Below are 24,311 nucleotides of genomic sequence, written 5' to 3'. Positions count from 1 at the left end.
AACAAAAATATTTTTTTTTCGAAAAAACCCAAAAAATTGTTTGTTTCACTTTATTGTGCTAAATCGTATGTCCGTCGTTTGCCCATCGTTTGTCAACGACGGACATACGATTTAGCACAATAAAGCGAAACAAAAGATTTTTGGGGTTTTTTCGAAAAAAAAATGTTTTTGTTATAACTTTTTAACAAAAGGTGGACAAACGAAAATTTTTCCTGGACAAACGTGGACAAACGATGGACAAACGAATGGCATTTGGTTTTTTTATTACTCGTAAATGGAGGTCCCAACTTCGCACACGATTTTTGTTTTTTTGAAATAACTTTTTAACAAAAGGTGGACAAACGAAAATTTTTCCTGGACAATCATGGACAATCGATGGACAAACGAATGGCATTTGGTTTTTTAATTACTCGTAAATGGAGGTGCCAACTTCACACACAATTTTTGTTTTTTTGAAATAACTTTTTAAAAAAAGGTGGACAAACGAAAATTTTTCCTGGACAAACATGGACAAACGATGGGCAAACGACGGACATACGATTTAGCACAATAAAGCGAAACAAAAGATTTTTGGGGTTTTTTCGAAAAAAAAAAAAATGGTTTTGTTATATCTTTTTAACAAAAGGTGGACAAACGAAAATTTTTCCTGGACAAACGTGTACAAATGATGGACAAACGAATGGCATTTGGTTTTTTTAATTACTCGTAAATGGAGGTGCCAACTTCGCACACGATTTTTGTTTTTTTGAAATAACTTTTGTTGAAGACATGATCCAATTTTCGGACTAAGTCCGCCCCCCTCCGTCTGGCAACACCCGGCCAGTGCGGCCAAGCGCAGGCAGTGCAGCTCAGCTGTGGCTTGACAGCCACCACGGCTCTCACTCTCATTGTTTTCAGTTTTATCATTAACTACCAACCCGTTCGCTACGCATCCATCGCATCGTTTTTTGTTTCATCGCCCGCCCGCCATCGCGCAGTTTTATTTTCTTTATATAAGTGAAGTTAATTAGATTAAACTTTATATTTTGGTTTCCATTTAAAATAAAAACAGCAGTTGTGAATATATGATTTACATATACTCGTGTGCCCTTCTTTTATACATGCTTTTATACATGGTCCTTTTGTGCCAAAAAAGGTAATCAGCGGCAAAAAGAGAAAAAAGTAGCAATAGAAAAAACAACACAAGCTTTTCACAAAAATTTATATTTTTAAATATATACATAACAACCAAAAAAGTAAACGCGGTCGGCACGGACACAAAAAACAAAAGTGTAATAAACAGAAATTATTTAAACATACATACATATACATATGTGCACTAAAACAAAACATTAAGGTGAAAAAAAATAATAATAAAATTTTTAGTGAGAAATCAAAAAAAAAAAAAAAAACCCCAAAAATACATGAATAAAGTGAAGATTTATTTGAGGAAAAATAAATAAATAAATTTTACATAATTTTTTTACAAAAAAAAGAGAAAACAAATTTTCGAAAAAAATTTACACAACGGTGATATTCAAATAATTGTGAGAAAAAGAAAATAAAATACTTGGAGAAAAAAAATAAGAAGTGAAAATTTTTGAAAAAAAAACGAAAGTTTTAAGAAAAAATTGGGAAAAATTTAAAATTTGAGAAAATATATATATATAAATAAATTTGAAAAAACAAGTAATAAATAAAAATTAAAAAAAAAAAAAAAATATATCCAAATATACAACATACAAAACAAAAGAAAAATATAAGCTCTACATAAAGGTGGAAAAGAAAAGCTTATGTGATATACTTTTAAAAAAATTTGTACAACAAAAAAGGGTTGTGACACAAAAAAATTATTTCACAAAACATCAAAAAATTTTTAAGACCACAAATTAAGTTTTGCACAAACAAAATACAACATATAAGTGCACATTAGAAAAAGAAAAAATTTTCGTACTTTACAAAAAATAATAAAATTTACATTGGAAAAAAGAAAAGTGCAAAGAAAAAGCGTTACAAAAAAATTAAAAATACATACAAATCCAACACAAAAGTGAACACAATATCTGGAAATAGAAAAGGGAAAGCCAAGAAAAACATAGGAGGAGTTGAAAAAGAAACAGTTTTGAAGAAAAAAAAGAAAAAAAAGTTTTGAAAAAACATAAGATTTATTTACAAAAAATCAAAGAATATTAAGGTTTGGAAAAAAAAGTGGGTGAAGAAAGGAAAGAAAAGTTTAAAGCAAATAAAAATTTATTTGAAAAAATAAAAAATATAATTGTTTGAAAGAAAAACCCAGAGAAAAAATACAATTTTTAAATAAAACTAAAGTTGGAGAAAATAATTGGAAAGAAAAAAACACACCTCAAAAGAACATCACCATTACACCAGAGATACACAACATAAAGGAGATACAACATTACAACACAACATATCACAAGTCACACATAAAACCAACAAAAAATGTCAGAGTGAGTACACCGTTTACCCAATATATTCCCACATATATTCCCTCCGTCTAAAGCACGGACCCCAAATCTAAAACCCTCAAACTTATATACTTCGCCGATCTAAAGATCCGGACCCTGGGTATATAACCCACATCAAAAGCCTAAACGGCAGAATTTTCATTTGCTTACTCACTGTTACCAACAGGTACAGTGCCTTCAAAAACACATAAATTTTTCAACAAATAAATTTGCATTCCCGTACCAACGGAAAATCTATTGCCCGGTTCTATATACCCAATAAGTTCGTTGCGCTAAATACCTACTTAATTATAAAAGTATATACGTATATATGTAATATATGTATATACCCACTTAGTTCGGTAATCATCCACGAGCTATACATATTTTTCCAGCGTGAAATTCACCGCTGCCCAATTTACCCATATATACATATATTACATAAAATATATTTTACAAAAACCCATAGCAACAAACTTTGCCAAATTTTTGTCACTTTGCCAAAGTTTATTTTACCGGTGCACCCAAAATTAATTTTGCATACAAACATACAATTATATGCACCCATAATACCCACACGCACTTGTATATCTTTTTGCATAAGCCAAAAACCCACCCTCAACAAAGTAATTGCATGACCATATGTAACTACATAATAGAAGGAAGCAACAAAAGATCATCAATCACATATTGCATACATTTACTTTGTTAACAATAGATCAAGTGCATTGGCACGGCAAACAAAACAATTTTTTTTTTTTTTTGCACTTTTGACAAAAATTTTTTTCGATTCTCACAGCTTAATAAAAGCTCCCATTTCTATTAAGAAAGCAAACTAATTATAATGCCGAAATCGTCGGACGAAACCCAAAAATTGACCCCTGCAGATAAATGCCTGCAGAAATTCATATATGACGGTAACCAAGTAGAGGTTTACTGCTCAAGATGGTCACCCTCCCAAGCTACCGATTTATCAGAGTGTATGCTTAAGGTCAAATTAGAAGACCTTGATAAAATATGGGCAAAGGTGCTAGAGTCCCATCGAGAAGTAAGTTTCTCAGATAATTACACAGATGTTAGCGGCTCGGTTGAGCAAAAATTCGCTAAATGCTTGGAAACTTACCAAACATGCAAATCAGGAATTTTAGAAGCCTTACAGCTTTTTAATACTGCTAGCACCAACCAACAACAAATACCCGCCCACCCAATAAACAATTCAGACGCAAACGGTTTTTATTTAAAAGTACCACCATGCGACACCGAAGTATTTCATGGTGGATACGAAGACTGGCCATCCTTTAGAGATATGTTCACGGCAGTCTATAAAAATCACCCTAAATTATCACCCGCTCAAAAATTATACCACCTACGCCTGAAAACAAAAGGACAAGCTGGGCTTATTGTAAAACAATACCCACTGAGCGATAATAATTTCGAGCTTGCCTGGGAAGCGCTCAGATCTAGGTACGAGAACAAAAGGATACTCGTCGACAACCAACTGAAGACGCTGTTCAACCTACCCACAATATTCGCAGAAAGCGGAGAACAAATACAGAAGATGCAGACAACAATCAACAACTGCATGTCAACCCTTAACACCCAAGGAATCCCGACAACGGACTGGGACCCAATCCTCGTTTACCTCTGCTCATCCAAGCTGCCAAGTGAAAGCCTTTCACTATGGGAACAATCCCTCAGCTCCCGAAAAGAACTCCCACTTTGGGGGATATGAATAAATTTTTGACCAGCAGATACGAGGTAGTAGAAAGAATAAGTACCTATCGACCAGGCAAGGCGAAACCCCAATTTTCGAGTTTTACGCCACGAACGGTGAATCAAAACTCGACCCAATCTAACAATAATAGAACCCATGCATATCACACGGAGTTCAATAAAACGGCTTCGTGTAGATTATGCAATCAATACCACGCAGTCAAATCTTGCGTTAGGTTTAGAAATTTATCGGTATCAGACCGAATCAAATTTGTGAGAGAAAATAGTTATTGCGAAAACTGTTTGTCTACGTCACACCCCAAGAACGAATGTAAAAGTAGTTTCACGTGCGTTTATTGCCAAAAGCGTCATCATTCGCTACTGCATTTGCAGCCCAAACCCCAACAATCACAACCAAACCCCAGAGCTCAAAATGCCCAAGCCGGCACCCCTAGGAGAACGGACGACGAGCGAGCCTCAACATCGAAAGCCGCCGCAAGAGCCACCTCCTTCCTACAGTCTCAAGACAAAAACCCGGTTTCTTCACTCTTCTCGAGTAATCATGGAACCACCCTACTACCCACAGCAATAGTATCAGTATACTTTGCTGGCGAATTTCATAAAATTCGTGCCCTAATAGACCAAGGTTCACAAAAAACCTTTGTATCATCCCGTATACAAGAGGTTCTTAGTCTACCCACAAAAGAGTCGCTCCACCAGATATCTGGAATGGGTGGAACGGTTGTGAAAAATGCCAATAAAGTCTGCCAGATAACATTCTGTTCAGCAGGCTTAACCCAAATGATAGACGCACAAGCAATAATTTTGCCAAAACTAACGAAGTTCTTGCCCACAGTCAGAGTTTCAAGCATCGATCTCGAAGAACTGTCCCATTTACCGTTAGCCGATCCGCAGTATTCGATACCATCAAAAATCGATGTGGTAATCGGCAGCGATATCACCCCGCAAATCCTCACCGAAGGGCTCCTACGAAATGTGAGTGGAACATTACTTGCCCAAAACACAATATTCGGATGGATATTAAGCGGCCCTGTAGTTGAAAAGGTATCAACCTTCAGCACTCAAGTCACGGAATGCACCGATGACCCCATCAATCAACTTTTGAGACAATTTTGGGAACAGGAAGAAGTTCACCAAACCCAACAACGATCAGCAGATGATGAATACTGCGAAGCACTCTACCGGACAACCACAATTCGTGAGGAAGATGGACGCTACAGAGTCAAACTACCCTTCAAATCGGAATTTCCAGCCAATCTGGCACTCGGTCATTCACGACCCGCGGCACAACAGCAGTATATCAGCATCGAACGAACCCTCGAAAGAAAACCCGAATTAAGAGACAAATATCTTGAAGTCCTTAAGGAATATTTAACCATGGATCACATGGAACCCGCCTCCCAACAAGAGATGATTAGAGATGGTAAATATCTATCGTTTTATCTACCCCATCATGCTGTCATAAAACCCGACAGCAAAACCACAAAAGTGCGAGTCGTCTTCAACGCATCAAAAATGTCGCATTCTGGCAACTCGTTGAACGACGTGCTTCATACAGGCCCCATTCTACAAAATGACTTAATGCTCGTCATACTCAAATGGCGACTTTATAAGTTTGTTTTCAACGGCGATATTGAGAAAATGTATCGCCAAATACTCATCCACGAAGAAGATAAAAATTTTCACCGAATCGTTTTTCGAAAACACCCAACTCTGCCGATAGAAGATTTTCGACTAAAAACAGTTACCTTTGGTGTAAATTGCGCGCCGTATTTGGCGATTCGAACCCTACACCAACTCGCCCACGATTGTCAAGACGAATATCCGCTCGCTAAAAACATTTTATTAAACGAAACATATGTTGACGATATTTTGTCAGGCGGTCATAATATACAGTCCACTTTGAACTCTATGACTCAAGTTATCGAAGCCTTAAAATCGGCAGGGTTCCCTTTGAGGAAGATGTCGGCAAATCACCCTGAAATTTTAAAACCCGTTCCCGACCTTGATTTGCTAGACGTCGACTTCCTTAAATTCCATGATTCGAGTTCCATAAAAACCCTTGGAATTCAGTGGAATACGCTAACCGACACCTTCACCTACACGTATGATCCACCATCAGCAGAAAACACGACTACAAAAAGGCAGATTCTATCAGCAGTCGCAAAACTGTTTGACCCCGCAGGATGGCTTTCACCAATAATGATTCTTGCCAAAATGTTGCTGCAACAACTCTGGATGGAAGGAACGGATTGGGACGAGGACGTGAAGCCCGGAGCTCTCGAAAAATGGACCTCAATTTATGAAAATTTACCTCATATCAGAGACATTAAAATCCCTAGGTGGGTACAGTATTCCCCCAATAAACCAATCCAGCTGCCGCAAATGCTCCCTCGGTCATCACACGCTCCTACACAGAGCTTGACGCACGCCCACCAACCAGCGTCGCACTGACATCGGCCCACAGCGCGCAACAACAGCCCAACATCGCCAACGGGCAACTCAAAGCCGGTCGGCTAGACAGCGCGACGACAAACTTCGCAAATTAGTAGCCGAGGCACGAGCAGCCTTAGATAGGGTTGATGCCGCCCTGAACCCATCAACGCGTCGGGCGGGGGGAGCATGTTGAAGACATGATCCAATTTTCGGACTAAGTCCGCCCCCCTCCGTCTGGCAACACCCGGCCAGTGCGGCCAAGCGCAGGCAGTGCAGCTCAGCTGTGGCTTGCCAGCCACCACGGCTCTCACTCTCATTGTTTTCAGTTTTATCATTAACTACCAACCCGTTCGCTACGCATCGATCGCATCGTTTTTTGTTTTATCGCCCGCCCGCATTCGCGCAGTTTTATTTTCTTTATATAAGTGAAGTTAATTAGATTAAACTTTATATTTTGTTTTCCATTTAAAATAAAAACAGCAGTTGTGAATATATGATTTACATATACTCGTGTGCCCTTCTTTTATACATGCTTTTATACAACTTTTTAACAAAAGGTGTATAAACGAAAATTGTTCCTGGACAAACATGGACAAACGATGGGCAAACGACGGACATACGATTTAGCACAATAAAGCGAAACAAAAAATTTTTTGGGTTTTTTCGAAAAAAAAAATATTTTTGTTATAACATTTTAACAAAAGGTGGACAAGCGAAAATTTTTCCTGGAAAAACGTGGACAAGCGAAGGACAGACGAATGGCATTTGGTTTTTTTAATTACACGTAAATGGAGGTGCCAACTTCACACACGATTTTTGTTTTTTTGAAATAACTTTTTAACAAAAGGTGGACAAACGAAAATTTCTCCTGGACAAACATGGACATACGATTTAGCACAATAAAGCGAAACAAAAATTTTTTTTTGGATTTTTTCGAAAAAAAAAAATTTTTTGTTATAACTTTTTAACAAAAGGTGGACAAACGAAAAATTTTCCTGGACAAACGTGGACAAACGAATGGCATTTGGTTTTTTTAATTACTCGTTAATGAAGGTGCCAACTTCACACACGATTTTTTGTTTTTTTGAAATAACTTTTTAACAAAAGGTGGACAAACGAAAATTTTTCCTGGACAATCGTGGACAAACGATTAACAAACGATGGACAAACGAATGGCATTAGGTTTTTTTAATTACTCGTAAACGGAGGTGCCAACTTCACACACAATTTTTGTTTTTTTTGAAATAACTTTTTAAAAAAAGGTGGACAAACGAAAATTTTTCCTGGACAAACATGGACAAACGGTGGACAAACGAATGAGATATGGTTTTTTTAGTTATTCGCCCAAGTAGGTGCCAACTTCACAGAGCTCGGTTAATAAATCGACCCAGTCTAATATACATACTTTTTCTATATGAGTCCTTGATTTTGAAAGTGGTCTAAGTCATATTTTCCTTGTTTCGAGATAATTAGAGTTTTGCGTTATAAAGGATTGAAAAATATTTTTGCACTATGGAAAATGATTTTTCGACAGTAAAGTAGTGCCAACAAACAAGAATTTATTATGGTTGTGAAATTTATTACCATTTTTAACTGGAAATGTGCTTTTGAAAGGTTGGAAATGACTTAGACCACTTTCAAAATTAACAGAATGACTTTATAAATGACTTATACCAAGGAAACATTTTAATTAGTAATTAACATTTTATTCAAACTCATTTCATTATAACAAAGTAAATTATTTATTATGACATATTTAGGGAAGTGAAGTGTTTGTGAAAAATTGGTGGGATATAGGGTAGTAAATCCATCATATCTTTATGTTTTTCTTTTGTTATTGGTCTAATAGTTGTGTATAATGGAGGCAAATCAATATTTGCATATATTCTAGGTCTTCCTTTTTTAGGTGAGAGGTCTAATATTTTGAATTCGGAATTGTCATCCAAGGAAGTTTTATAAAACATCTTATATGGAGATTTTTTTAGAAATCTGATCCATTGAATTTTAAGCCAAGACACAGCTTCTCCATTGGTGTTTTTCTTTCTATTATTCGTTGAATCTTTAAGTTTTTTTGTCGAAATAAAATTTCTCTGAGCCATTTGTACCACCAAAAATGGGGTTTTCTTTTTACATACTTCTATTAAACTATAATAATGCTCAGGTATGTATAAATAATTTGATTTTTTAATTTTAGTTTCTATTAAACCAAAATCCCGATCATTTGGCAAAAAAGAATGGCCGGATACCATAAATTTATGATCAACAGTTTCAACATTATTATCAGATGACTGAACAATTTTTAACCAAATTAAAGCTATGTTGATGTTACGATTTTGTCCTGTGCAGGCATCACTGTAAGCTATGACATGCTTTTGAGTGGTAATGTCCTGAATGTGCTTTAAGATGCAAGACGCAACTTCCTGTGATCCCCTTGAAGCGATTGTTTCATCCCATACATACATTTTAGCATTTTCATTGTGGAAATAATGAAACCCTAAATTGTATACATACATGTTGCGCTTATAATAAGCTACCGAGACAGAAAGTTTTGGGTAAGAAAGTGCTTTCTGTAGATCAAATGTGAAACCGTAATATTAACTCGTTATCTTTTGCTCTTTGTATGTCTGCTGTCAAACTTTTTCTAGCCTGTTCGGCACTGTTAAGATGGGAATCATGAATTTCCATAAGATGCAACTTCTGGTCTTCGTTACTGGATGCTTCTATTTTTAGTTTTAGTGAATCACACTTTTGGCAAGTGTCTTTGCGAGGAGTATGAAAATTTAAGTTGAACTCCGTATTGAAAATTTTCCTGTAAGTCCACTCCTTTACACGTGGTGTATTATTTTCATCACATTTTTCTACATACAGCTCATACATTTTTCGAATATCTAAGTCAGCACTTAAATACTTTCGACCTGAAGTGTGATGTGATCTCGTGTAATGGCTCTCACATGCTGGAAAACTCAGAATATGTTCTCGTACCACTTTAATTTTTTCTTCATCTGTTTTTCTCGATGAACCAGTCATTTTTCCACGTAAATCCATTCCAGGGGATTTAGCATTTAAGGCACGGCTTAATCTTCCGTAATATATTTTAAAAGTATCCAAAAAAAAACTTCTACAAACAGAAACTTCTGACATCCGTAAATTTATATAAAACTTATAACTACATTTTCTCATGTATCCTTTGTTATTTCTGGGTCGCCTTTGCTTTATTAATAGTTTTCCAACCAAACCATGCAGAAACAAATTCTGTTTTTCGAAACTTGCTAATTTCCAAAATGCATCAAAATTAGCTTTCCTGTCTTCATATCCAATTGCATTTATACATTGTTTGGAACAAAGGCAATATTTATTTTCGAAAAGTTTGCCACTTACAAGCTTAGACTTTTTTGTTTCATATTCCTCTCCCCTATTTTTCTTAATTTTTCTTAAATTTTGTGCATAATTATGTTGATTTCGGCTCCTCTTTCTTGATTTCATGTTAATTTCTTCCATTTGTAGGGGTTCCGAATTCACTTTTAAAGTATCAGTTGATTCATCTGAAGACGATATTACTCTTATTCGTTTCCATTTCTTGGGAGCATTACTTACACTTCTTCGCAGGATAATGTCTACAATTAACTATATATAGAACATTTTTACATTTTAAGGATTACTTGATCATACCTGAATCGTTATCTGAAGGCATTACAAAATTACTATTTATTTTCCAAAATTTCTCAACAGACTGACTTAGACCACTTTCAAAATAAACAGTTTCTATATTTTGTTTAACAACCAAAAAATTCATTCAATTTTACGAGTTAATTTTCATGGCATACCGCCAATCTCTTCAGATTATGTTATTTTATTATGGTTAGATAACAAGTAGCAGATAAACTCGATTTTTAAAAATTTTGACTTAGACCACTTTCAAAATCAAGGGCTCATATATGAAATATAATGAATAAAACAAATTTGAGCTAATTTATAAATTTTCAAGTAATTTTTCAACCCAACTAGGACTAGTATATTAGCTAGTAGGATGCTGATGCAAATATCCACTAGTATGACAACTGGTATTACAATGATGCATACACTGAGTGGTATGCCAACTGGTATGTTGATAAGAATACACTAACTAGTATGTCACAGTTGGTATGATGTGATGTATATGTATAATAACTAGTATGTCATTTGGTATAATGCTGGCGCAAAGGCTGACTAGTATGTTAATTGGTATGCCTTTGACGGGTATGCTGACTAGTATGTCATCTGGTATGATGTTGGTGTATATAATGACTAGTTTGTCAATTTGTATGATGCTGATGCAGAGGCTGGCAATTGATATTTCGTAGGACATCGCCGTGTTAAAAATACCAGTTGCTAATATGGAAAAAAGACAGAACTCATACTAGTTAGGATTTTTGGCAAACTAGAATTCTTCTAGTATACAACTAGTTCGTTTGACTGCAGGGAGTCCACTATTAGAAACTATATTTTAGCGATTGCGCGACCTATTCAAAGAAAGATACATTCGCACACACATACGCATATATATAGATATGTAGCAAATGAACCTCTGTAAATATGAGCGACCTACACAAACAAAAATAAGATAATGCATACGAGGTCGCTTATATCAACAAAACAAATATATGTAAATAAATATAGTTAAGGATAAGACATTCACACACGCACACACTTGTATCAAAATGAACCTCTGTAAATATTTATGTATACAACAACAAATTATAAGAAATCTAGGATAAGAAAAGTTTATATAAAGTAAGATATTTTTGTAAATAAATCAGAATTAATTGAACTCTCAAACCAAGCACTTCTTAATTTAACACAAACTGATTCCCCCCACCAGAGGTAAGGTGCATTTGTTTAAGATTTGAGAACGCATTAGTTTCTTATTAAAAACATTGCTTTGCTTCTTTAAAGTAATCTTTTGTTCCCTCCACCAACGGTAAGGGCCAAATTTTACTTTGGATATTTGGCAATTTACGACTGCCTTATATTTGAGATCCTTACAAAATCTCAAGGTTGCTTAACATTTTTTGGTCAATCGAGCCTAAAAAGAGGTCAGCGAAGGTACTATAAATCTCTGCAAAGAAAAAGAGCATGACCAAGCAAACAAAAATATATGTAAGACGGGACAGCGAATCCTGCTCGCATTAGTAAACATAAAAAAGCCCTATAAACATAGGCAAATAAGTAAAAGTAAGACCTGTGAAACAAATACAGGCAATCTGCATAAAAAATCCCTATAAACATATAGGCGAAGTAAAAACTCCTATATAATTAGGCACATAAAACCTTAGCATTGGCTAAAGACAAAATTCCACCGGCAGGGCCACATTTTGGTGGTTTATTAAGGCCAAAAAAAATATATAGTGGGCAAAAACAAAAAGCCAATTAAATAAAAATAACTCAGCATGGCGAAGACCGCTGAAAGTCAACTTGACTTAAGTCAAAGAAAAAGACAGATATTCAAAAGAGAAATAAATTTTTTCTACAGACTTCTGGACAAGTGTGTGCTTGCCAACAGTACCGCTTCTGACAAATTTATATCCCAACACTTTGATGATATACAATTCCTCTACAAAACAATTTTGCTGAAATCTGTAATCCAGAATTAGAAATGATTATCACAAAATATTGGCCGAATATCATAAGAAATATACCTACATACCTAATTACCTTCCAAATAAAGTAGGAGTAAACGTTGAAGAGTTCAAATCAGATGAACATACTTTAGGTGACTTAGAAGAAGAAACCTTCACATTCATTCCATCGCCGCGATTGCGTCAGCTATTCATGTCGCAAGAGAAGGACAAGGGCGAATACGAGTCAGCCAATGATGGCGCGCACGACAACGCTGTGAACTCATATTCAATAATGCAAAGAAATATTAACGCGCGTAAAAGTATTACGGATATTAGGACCGAGATTGATGAAAATTATATTCTCATAACGCGTTCTACTCCCTCGGCAGGAAATTCTGGTCGAATTTGCCAAACCGTATCGATGGTAATAGTAGTGGAAGTTTTGACGGAGATGTACCCATACAATTGAACTCAGCTTCGCCGGTGTCTATCGGTCACCTGCATCATCCGCAAGTACAGCATCCACAACAACTACCAGAACAAGCTACAATGGAGCGACAACATAACATACCACAAAGGAAAAATATCGTTGATACAAATAGGCAAGTTATAGGCAATTTCCTTGTGCAACGTCAACAGCAGCAACAACAAGAATTAGAACATCTCAAGCATCAAGGCATGCAGATCACTGCAAGCAAATTTTCAGGAAAGATGACATCAAACGTTACTTCTGGGATAAAGGCGGAGGCAGTTTGGAAGAATGTATGAATATTTTATCTATTTTTATACTCAGTTGAGCAGAGCTCACAGAGTATATTAACTTTGATTGGATAATGGTTGGTTGTACAGGTATAAAGGAATCGAGATAGATATAGACTTCCATATATCAAAATCATCAGTATCGAAAAAAAATTTGGTTGAGCCATGTCCGTCCGTCCGTCCGTCCGCTAACATGATAACTTGAGTAAATTTTGAGGTATCTTGACGAAATTTGGTACGTAGGTTCCTGGGCACACATCTCAAAAAAAATTTTTTTTTTAAGTGAAATTTTTACAAAAAAGTTAATGTCTTTACAGTATATTATGTCAAAATTCAACTACAGTAATGATATGGTGCAACAAAATACAAAAACAAAAGAAAATTTCAAAATGGGCGTGGCTCCGCCCTTTTTTATTTCATTTGTCTGGGATACATTTAATGCCATAAGTCGAACAAATATTTACCAATCTTTGTGAAATTTGGTAGGCGCTTAGATTCTAGGACGATAACTATTTTCTGTGCAAAAGGGCGAAATCGGTTGAAGCCACGCCCAGTTTATGCCATAATTCTATAGCAAGTACGAAAAAAGGGATGAAACATGGTAATTGCATTAGTTTATTGACGCAAAATATAACTTTAGAAAAAAACTTGGTAAAATGGGTGTGACACCTACCATATTAAGTAGAAGAAAATGAAAAAGTTCTGCAGGGCGAAATCGAAGCCCTTGGAATCATGGCAGGAATACTGTTCGTGGTATTACATATATAAATAAATTAGCGGTACCCGACAGATGATGTTCTGGGTCACTCTGGTCCACATTTTGGTCGAAAGCTCGAAAACGCCTTCACATATACAACTACCACAACTCCCTTTTAAAATTCTTATTAATACCTTTAATTTGACACCCACATTGTACAAACACATTATAGAGTCACCCCTGATCCACCTTTATGGCGATATATAAAAAAGGCGTCCACCTAGAACTAAGGCCCAATCCCTTTTAAAATACTCATTATAACCTTTCGTTTGATACTCATAATGTACAAACGCATTCTAGAGTCAACCCTGGTCCACCTTTATAACGATATCCCGAAAAGGCGTCCACCTATAGAACTAAGGCCCACTCCCTTTTAAAATACTCATTAACACCTTTCATTTGATACCCATATCCTAAAAAAATTCTAAAGTCACCCCTGGTCCACCTTTATGGCGATATCTCGAAAAGGCGAACTAAGGCCCACTCCCTTTTAAAATACTCATTCACACCTTTCTTTTGATACCCATATCGTACAAACAAATTCTAGAGTCACCCCTGGTCCACCTTTATATCGATATTTTGAAAAGGCGTCCCCCATAGAACTAAGGCCCTCTCCCTTTTAAATACTCATTAACACCTTTCGTTTGATACCCATATTGTACAAAAGCATTCTAGAGTCGTCCTTGGTCCACCTTTATGGCGATATATCGAAAAGGCGTCCACCTAAAAAACTAAGGCCTACTCCCTTTTAAAATACTCATTAAGACCTTTCATTTGATACCCATACCGTACAAACAAATTCTAGAGTCACCCCTGGTCCACCCTTATGGCGATATCTCGAAAAGCCGTCCACCTATAGAACTAAGGCACACGTCCTTTTAAAATATTCATTAACACCTTTCATTTTATACCCATATCGTACACACAAATTCTAAAGTCACCCCTGGTCCACCTTCATGGCGATATTTCGAAAAGCCGCCCGCCTATATAACTAAGGCCCACTCCCTTTTAAAATACTCATTAACACTTTTCATTTGATACCCATATCGTACAAACAAATTCTAGAGTCATCCCTGGTCCACCTTTATGGCGATATCTCGAAAAGCCGCCCGCTTATAGAACTAAGGCCCACTCCCTTTTAAAATACTCATTAACACCTTTCATTTGATACCCATATCGTACAAACAAATTCTAGAGTCACCCCTGGTCCACCTTTATGGCGATATCTCGAAAAGACGTCCACCTATAGAACTGAGGCCAACGCCCTTTTAAAACACTCATTAACACTTTTCTTTTGATACCCATATCGTACAAACAAATTCTAGAGTCACCCCTGGTCCACCTTTATGGCGATATCTCGAAAACGCGTCCATCTATAGAGCTAAGGCCCACTCCCTTTTAAAATACCCATTAACACCTTTCATTTGACACCCATGTCGTACAAACAAATTCTAGAGTCACCCCTGGTCCACCTATATGGCGATATCTCGAAAAGCCGTCCGCCTATAGAACTAAGGCCTACTCCCTTTTAAAATACTCATTAACACCTTTCATTTGATACCCATATCGTACAAACAAATTCTAGAGTCACCCCTGGTCCACCTTTATGGCGATATCTCGAAAAGCCGTCCGCCTATAGAACTAAGGCCTACTCCCTTTTAAAATACTCATTACACCTTTGATTTGATACCCATATCGTACTAACAAATTCTAGAGTCACCCCTGGTCCACCTTTATGGCGATATCTCGAAAAGGCGTTCACCTATAGAACTGACGCCATCGCCCTTTTAAAACACTCATTAACACCTTTCTTTTGATAGCCATATCCTACAAACAAATTCCAGAGTCACCCCTGGTCCACCTTTATGGCGATATCATTAACACCTTTCATTTGATACCCATATCGTACAAACAAATTCTAGAGTCACCCCTGGTCCACCTTTAAGGCGATATCTCGAAAAGCCGTCCGCCTATAGAACTAAGGCCCACTCCCTTTTAAAATACTCATTAACACCTTTCATTTGATACCCATATCGTACAAACAAATTCTAGAGTCACCCCTGGTCCACCTTTATGGCGATATCTCGAGAAGGCGTCCACCTATAGAACTAAGGCCCACGCCCTTTTAAAATATTCATTAACACCTTTCATTTGATACCCATATCGTACAAATAACACATTCCAGGGTTACCCTAGGTTTCCTACATGGTGATTTTCCCTTATTTTGTCTCCATAGCTCTCAACTGAGTATGTAATGTTCGGTTACACCCGAACTTAGCCTTCCTTACTTGTTAATTAATTATATTTTTTCATCCACAAAATATTCTTCAATTAGCGAAAAATATACATACACAATAATAAGTGTACGCTAAGATGAATTATTGCTAAAAAGATTATAGTATTGTTACGAATATTAGCAAAACTAAGGAGTGCTGCCATCTCCAGGCCGATGCTAAGCAGTGACGTGAATTCACATCAATAATTCAATCATTATGTATCTACATAAACGAATCAATAATTGCGTCTACACATATGTACACATTCCGACGAGCAACATTTACATACAAGGCAGCGAGAGATGAGATGTCACACACAGATGAATTTACTTATACGCTTATGTGTGTGCGGGAGACTGTAAACTACAAACTCACATATGTACATCTGAGAAGCGCTAAAAAGTAGACAATTGTAAACAAGTAGAAACTATATGAGAACTATACACACACGAATATAGTTGGTAAGTTCTGGAAATGGAAGAGCCTAGAAGTATGCAGCGTAAACTATAAAAGCGGGGCAGACGAGTAAGAAGTAATTCAGTTTGAGTTGAGCAATCAATCAGTTATTGATTAAGCACGTGATCTGGCGGCCAATAGTAGAGTTCAATTTGTAGCAAAGTATAAGTGTCATTGTGAAGTACTTTAATAAAGGCCATTTTTCCATTATTCAATATTGGAGTTATTTATTCAACAGTTTAGTGATTCGAACTTAGCAGAGGATTGCAAATAAGAGGATTTGCAAGTAAATTCGTTACAGTATTTTAAATTTAAAAATATTCATACATAATTTTTCCTCCCTTTATTTCATATACAAATGTAAGTCAAAAATAAAATTACAATTAAACTTGACGGTGATGCAAAATAAACAGAATTATGTACATATGTAAACGATAAGAATACTTTTTTCTTATTTACAAGATAATATTAGTTAACAGATTTTTAAATACAGTCCACTATTACCCTGCAATAATCGTTGGATCATGTGGTCCACTGGAGTACTTACCATTGTACTCCACTGTAATGCAGCAATGGACCAACTCATATTTCTACAAGAACATATTGTAAGCCGATCATTGCTCGTTTTTAACGATTGTAATCACTACACGATGTTTATTGGACTGTGGGTACTCCACATTACACTGATGTAATGCGGAGCTGGAGTATATGGTCCCGTCCTAGGACATCGCAATGTTAATTGGACCATATTTCTTGTATGAATTGTGGTTAATTTTGGAGCACTCGGTTGGTCCATAGCGAGTACTCCATACATGCATGCGTGAAGTACGCGCGATTTTTGCAGGGTAGAAACTATATTTTAGCGATTGAGCGACCTAACAAAGATACTTTCACACACACACATATATATATAGATATATAGCAAATGAACCTCTGTAAATACCCTGCAAAAATCGTTCGATCATGTGGTTCACTGGAGTACTTACCATTATACTCCACTGTAATGCAGCAATGGACCAACTCATGTTTCTACACGATCATATTGTAAGCCGATCATTGCTCGTTTTTAACGATGGTAATCACTACACGATGTTTATTGGACTGTGGGTACTCCATGGATTACTCTGATGTAATGCGGACCTGGAGTATATGGTCCTGTCCTAGGACATCGCAATGTTAATTGGACCATATTTTTTGTATGAATTGTGGTTAATTTTGGAGCACTCGGTTGGTCCATAGCGAGTACTCAATACATGCATGCATGTAGTACTCGCGATTTTTGCAGGGTATGAGCGACCTACACAAACAAAAACAAGTAAGGAAATCTAAGTTCGTTGGCCTCAGTTCTATAGGTGGACGCCTTTTCGAGATATCGCCATAAAGGTGGACCAGGGGTGACTCTAGAATTTGTTTGTACGATATGGGTATCAAAAGAAATGTGTTAATGAGTTTTTTAAAAGGGCGTTGGCCTCAGTTCTATAGGTGGACGCCTTTTCGAGATATCGCCATAAAAGTCGACCAGGGGTGACTCTAGAATTTGTTTGTACGATATGGGTATCAAATGAAAGGTGTTAATGAGTATTTTAAAAGGGAGTGGGCCTTAGTTCTATAGGCGGACGGCTTTTCGAGATATCGCCATAAAGGTGGACCAGGGGTGACTCTAGAATTTCTTTGTACGATATGGGTATCAAATGAAAGGTGTTAATGAGTATTTTAAAAGGGAGTGGGCCTTAGTTCTATAGGTGGACGCCTTTTCGAGATATCGCCATAAAGGTGGACGAGGGGTGACTCTAGAATTTGTTTGTACGATATGGGTATCAAAAGAAAGGTATTAATGAGTGTTTTAAAAGGGCGTTGGCCTCAGTTCTATAGGTGGACGCCTTTTCGAGATATCGCCATAAAGGTGGACCAGGGGTGACTCTAGAATTTGTTTGTACGATATGGGTATCAAATGAAAGGTGTTAATGAGTATTTTAAAAGGGAGTGGGCCTTAGTTCTATAGGAGGACGGCTTTTCGAGATATCGCCATAAAGGTGGACCAGGGGTGACTCTAGAATTTGTTTGTACGATATGGGTATCAAATGAAAGGTGTTAATGAGTATTTTAAAAGGGAGTGGGCCTGAGTTCTATAGGCGGGTGGCTTTTCGAGATATCGCCATAAAGGTGGACCAGGGGTGACTCTAGAATTTGTTTGTACGATATGGGTATCAAATGAAAGGTGTTAATGGATATTTTAAAAGGGCGTGTGCCTTAGTTCTATAGGTGGACGCCTTTTCGAGATATCGCCATTAAGGTGGATCAGGGGTGACTCTAGAATTTGTTTGTACGATATGGGTATCAAAAGAAAGGTGTTAATGAGTTTTTTAAAAGGGCGTTGTCCTCAATTCTATAGGTGGACGCCTTTTCGAGATATCGCCCTAAAGGTGGACCAGGGGTGACTCTAGAATTTGTTTATACGATATGGGTATCAAATGAAAGGTGTTAATGAGTATTTTAAAAGGGAGTGGGCCTTAGTTCTATAGGCGGGCGGCTTTTCGAGATATCGCCATAAAGGTGGACCAGGGGTGACTCTAGAATTTGTTTGTACGATATGGGTATCAAATGAAAGGTGTTAATGAATATTTTAAAAGGGCGTGTGCCTTAGTTCTATAGGTGGACGCCTTTTCGAGATATCACCATAAAGGTGGACCAGGGTGACTCTAGAATTTGTTTGTACGATATGGGTATCAAATGAAAGGTGTTAATGAGTTTTTTAAAAGGGCGTTGGCCTCAGTTCTATAGGTGGACGCCTTTTCGGGATATCGTTATAAAGGTGGACCAGGGGTGACTCTAGGATGCGTTTGTACAATATGGGTGTCAAACAAAAGGTGTTAATGAGTGTTTTAAAAGGGAGTGGGCCATAGTTATATGGGTGGACGCCTATTCGAGATATTGCCATAAAGGTGGACCAGGGGTGACTCTAGAATTTGTTTGTACGATATGGGTATCAAATGAAAGGTGTTAATGAGTATTTTAAAAGGGAGTGGGCCTTAGTTCTATGGGTGGACGCCTTTTCGAGATATCGCCATAAAGGTGGACCAGGGGTGACTCTAGAATTTGTTTGTACGATATGGGTATCAAACGAAAGGTGTTAATGAGTATTTTAAAAGGGAGAGGGCCTTAGTTCTATGGGGGACGCCTTTTCAAAATATCGATATAAAGGTGGACCAGGGGTGACTCTAGAATTTGTTTGTACGATATGGGTATCAAAATAAAGGTGCTAATGAGTATTTTAAAAGGGAGTGGGCCTTAGTTCTATAGGTGGACGCCTTTTCGAGATATCGCCATAAAGGTGAACCAGGGGTGACTTTAGAATTTGTTTAGGATATGGGTATCAAATGAAAGGTGTTAATGAATATTTTAAAAGGGAGTGGGTCTTAATTCTATAGGTGGACGTGTTTTCGGGATATCGTTATAAAGGTGGACCAGGGTTGATTCTAGAATGCGTTTGTACATTATGAGTATCAAACAAATCATTATCACGAGTATTTTAAAAGGGAGTGGGCCTTAGTTCTAGGTGGACGTCTTTTTGATATATCGTCATAAAGGTGGATCAGGGGTGACTATATAATGTGTTTGTACAATATGGGTGTCAAATTAAAGGTATTAATAAGAATTTTAAAAGGGAGTTGTGGTAGTTATATATGTGAAGGCGTTTTCGAGATTTCGACCAAAATGTGGACCAGAGTTACCCAGAACATCATCTGTCGGGTACCGCTAATTTATTTGTATATGTAATACCACGAACAGTATTCCTGCCATGATTCCAAGGGCTTTCGATTTCGCCCTGCAGAACTTTTTCATTTTCATCTACTTAATATGGTAGGTGTCACACCCATTTTACAAAGTTTTTTTCTAAAGTTATATTTTGCGTCAATAAACCAATGCAGTTACCATGTTTCATCCCTTTTTTCGTATTTGGTATAGAATTATGGCATTTTTTTCATTTTTCGAAATTTTCGAAATCGAAAAAGTGGGCGTGGTCATAGTCGAATTTCGGCCATTTTTTATACCAATACAAAGTGTGTTCAGATAATTATGTGAACTGAGGTTAGTAAAGATATATCGATTTTTGCTCAAGTTATCCTGTTAACGGCCGGCTGGAAGGACAGACGATCTACTGTGTATAAAAACTGGGCGTGGCTTCAACCGATTTCGCCCTTTTTCACAGAAAACAGTTATCGTCCTAGAATCTAAGCGCCTACCAAATTTCACAAGGATTGGTAAATATTTGTTCGACTTATGGCATTAAATGTATCCTAGACAAATTAAACGAAAAAGGGCGGAGCCACGCCCATTTTGAAATTTTCTTTTGTTTTTGTATTTTGTTGCACCATATCATTACTGGAGTGGGCGTGGTCGTTCTCCGATTTGCTAATTTTTATTAAGCATACATATAGTAATACAAGTAACGTTCGTGCCAAATTTCATCATGATATCTTCAACGACTGCCAAATTACAGCTTGCAAAACTTCTAAATTACCTTCTTTCAAAAGTGGGCGGCGCCACGCCCATTGTCCAAAATTTTACTTATTTTCTATTCTGCGTCATAAGTTCAACCTACCTACCAAGTTTCATCGCTTTATCCGTCTTTGGTAATGAATTATCGCACTTTTTCGATTTTTCGAAATTTTCGATATCGAAACAATGGTCGTGGTTATAGTCCGATATCATTCATTTTAAATATCGATCTGAGATTAGTGCCCAGGAACCTACATACAAAATTTCGCCAAGATACCTCGTGTTAACGGACGGGCGGACGGACGGACGGACGGATATGGCTCAATCAAATTTTTTTTCGATACTGATGATTTTGATATATGGAAGTCTATATCTATCTCGATTCCTTTATACTTGTACAACCAACCGTTATCCAATCAAAGTTAATATACTCTGGGAGCTCTGCTCAACTGAGTATAATAATTAATGCATACGAGGTCGCTCATATCAACAAAACAAATATATGTAAATAAATATAGTTAAGGATAAGCCATTCACACACACATACACATGTAGCAAAATGAACCTTTGTAAATATTTATGTATACAACAACAATTTATAAGAAAACTAGGATAAGAAAAGTGTATATAAAGTAAGATATTTTTGTAAATAAATCAGAATTCTTTGAACTCTCAAACCAAGCACTTCTTAATTTAATACAAACTGCTTCCCCACACTAGAGGTAAGGGGCATTTGTTTAAGATTTGAGAACGCATTAGCTTCTTATTAAAAACATTGTTCTGCTTCTTTAAAGTAATCTTTGGTTCCCCCCACTAGCGGTAAGGGCCAAAAATTTACTTTGGATATTTGGCAATTTACGACTGCCTTATATTTGGGATCCGTACAAAATCTCAAGGTTGCTTAACACCAATGTTAGACCGTTTGATTTTTTCTAACTTTTTATACTTGTCGCGATCGTAACATTTGGTATATTTTCCCTGATAATTAAGACACAGTTCTCAAACCGGAAATTCTTTTAATCAAGCGGAAAACGGCCGGATGCAACTACTTCAAATACGCTAAATTCAGTGGCACTAGTTGTTGTTGTTTTAGCAGTGCTTCGCCCCATCCAATAGGTGTGACCGATTACAAATTGTCATCAATATCCTCTAACGGGAGCCAATGAAACTTGCTGTTTCAACAGGGGTGGACCATAATGACAGGGATGTTGGAGGCGTTGGTTCCACATTACAATTAAAAGATGGTTGGTGTCATGTGGGGACACATTGCAAGCAGGGTATACATTTTGTATGTCGGGGTTGATTCTGGTTAGGTAAGAGTTTAACCTGTTAAAATATCCAGATCGAAGTTGAGCTAGAGTGACTCGCTTTTCGCTAGGGAGTGTGCGTTCCTCTTCTGCAAGTTTAGGGTATTGTTCTTTGAGTACAGGATTCACCGGACAATTCCTGACATAGAGGTCCGAAGCCTGTTTGTGGAGTTCACTGAGGACCTGCTTGTGTTTTCTAGCTTCATACTGCTGTGTTCTCAAGTGCCGTATTTACTCATAATGCTTACGGAGATGACTCCCAGGGGCTTGGGGCGGTGTTGGCTCATCAATCATATGTCTGTTGGGATGCTCAGGTTTCTGGGTATCCATCAGGAACTGTTTGGTTAGCAATTCATTACTCTCCCTGATGGGGAGTATTCTCGCGTCATTATGTAGATGGTGTTCTGGGGACATAGGAAGACAACCCGTGGCGGTTCTGGGGGCAGTATTTTGGCAGGCCTGTAGCTTCTTCCTGTAAGTAGTCTTTAGGCTAGGCGACCATATCGGGGACGCGTAGTATGAAAACGTCTGGCAGTTGCTTTGTAAGTGATAATGAGCGTTTCTTTATCTTATCCCCAAGCACTGTCAGCAAGAGATTTTCTGTAAAATTGCGGCTGCACGCTCACAAAAATGTAGATCCTGATCGAACGTCACACCCAAGATTTTGGGGTGTAATACGATTGGTAGCGTAGTGCCATTGACGTGGATGTTCCAAATGGTCGACATTTGGGACGTCCATGTTGTAAGTAAGATCGCCGATGATTTAGTCGGTGATAATGTCAGGTTTCGCTAGGTAAAAAAACTGGGGAGATCAGGGAGGTAGCCGTATATTATGTTGCAAAGCTCATCGATCTGTGGGTCTGGGCCTGTGGCCATTATTGTGCAGTCATCGGCGTGGGAAACGATAGTGACTATTTCTGGTGGCGAAGGTAGCTTTGATAGTAGAAGCTAAATAAAAGTGGGGATAGGACACCACCCTGTGGCACACCTTGTTTAATTCTTCTTGGTTTTGATGTTGGGTTTCTAAATTGCACTGATGCCTGCCGGTCACCCAGATAATTTTCGGTCCACATTTTAAGGAAAGGGGGTAGGGTACACCCTTCCAGGTCTTGCAGTAACGTGCCATGGTTGACCATATAAAAGGCTTTTGCTAGTTTACAATGTATACTTTTAGATTTTAAAAGAAAATGGTTTTAGTTGGCGCTAATGTTCAGCGCTGACATCAGATTCATAAATCTTCTTTATTGAATAAATTCTTTCCTATTTATACAAAGTTCTTATCCTATACCTATATACATTCTTACATTAATAATTACATACTAGAGGTGCATGATTCAATAGTGAGGAATGCTTTGTTAGCGAATTGTTATATTGACTTACATATTGTCAGTATGATTCCTACTTGAGCAATTTGGGTATGACGCATTAATGCATTAGGTGACTTCGTGAACGCGAATGAACTTATGGTAGTTACCTGGGTCAATGAACGTATGCTTGTAATGTTAAGTGTGTTTGAAGTGAGGTGAATTCCACGCGATACTACAATAGCGCAACGAGTACTGTTCTATGGTGGGGGTTTTGATTTAAACCGCAATTTATTTGGGTGCTAATGGCATATAGTGCTGTGTAGTTTTCTAGAGCCATGCTGATAACATGCTAGTTGCAAACTTGCTTTGAAATATGGGAGCAAAATGGCTTCAAGTGGCTTCAAGCGTCTTGGCTACTGGCGATAGGAGAGATATCGGGAGATATGACTCCTCTGGTTAGCTGGTTTCCCAGGCTTTAGTAGCGGGACCACCTTCGCCATTTTCCATTTTTCGGGGATGACAAAGGTGGACAGAGACAGGTTGAAGACATGTCCGAAATATTTGAAACCCTCTTTTCCTAGGCTTTTCAGCATCGGCATGGCTATGCCGTCTGGGCCCACTGCTTTAAATGGTTTATCTTGACCGATGGCATCCTCAACCCTTTGGCGGTGACGGTAATTGGGGACGCGCCGAATTTACGTTTATGTGCGTGTCTGTTGGCCCTCCGTCTAACTTTGT

The 24,311-nt window shown here is 37.5% G+C and overlaps 1 protein-coding gene across 1 annotated transcript in view; it reads left to right on the top strand.

Moving 5' to 3' along the window:
• Window positions 1-244: 244 nt before the first annotated feature.
• Window positions 245-24,311, top strand: part of LOC137240078 (probable ATP-dependent RNA helicase spindle-E) — a 339,630-nt gene continuing 315,563 nt past the window's right edge. The window contains exon 1 of the mRNA XM_067765991.1: window positions 245-2,447. The gene's annotated coding sequence lies outside the window, so the exon portion shown is untranslated. The remainder of the gene's footprint in view (window positions 2,448-24,311) is intronic.

This window comes from Eurosta solidaginis, chromosome 2, assembly GCF_040869045.1.
Source record: "Eurosta solidaginis isolate ZX-2024a chromosome 2, ASM4086904v1, whole genome shotgun sequence".
Classification (NCBI taxonomy): Eukaryota; Metazoa; Arthropoda; class Insecta; order Diptera; family Tephritidae; genus Eurosta; species Eurosta solidaginis.
The sequence above is the reverse complement of the archived record's forward strand: the minus strand, read 5'-3'. Positions and strand labels throughout refer to the sequence as shown.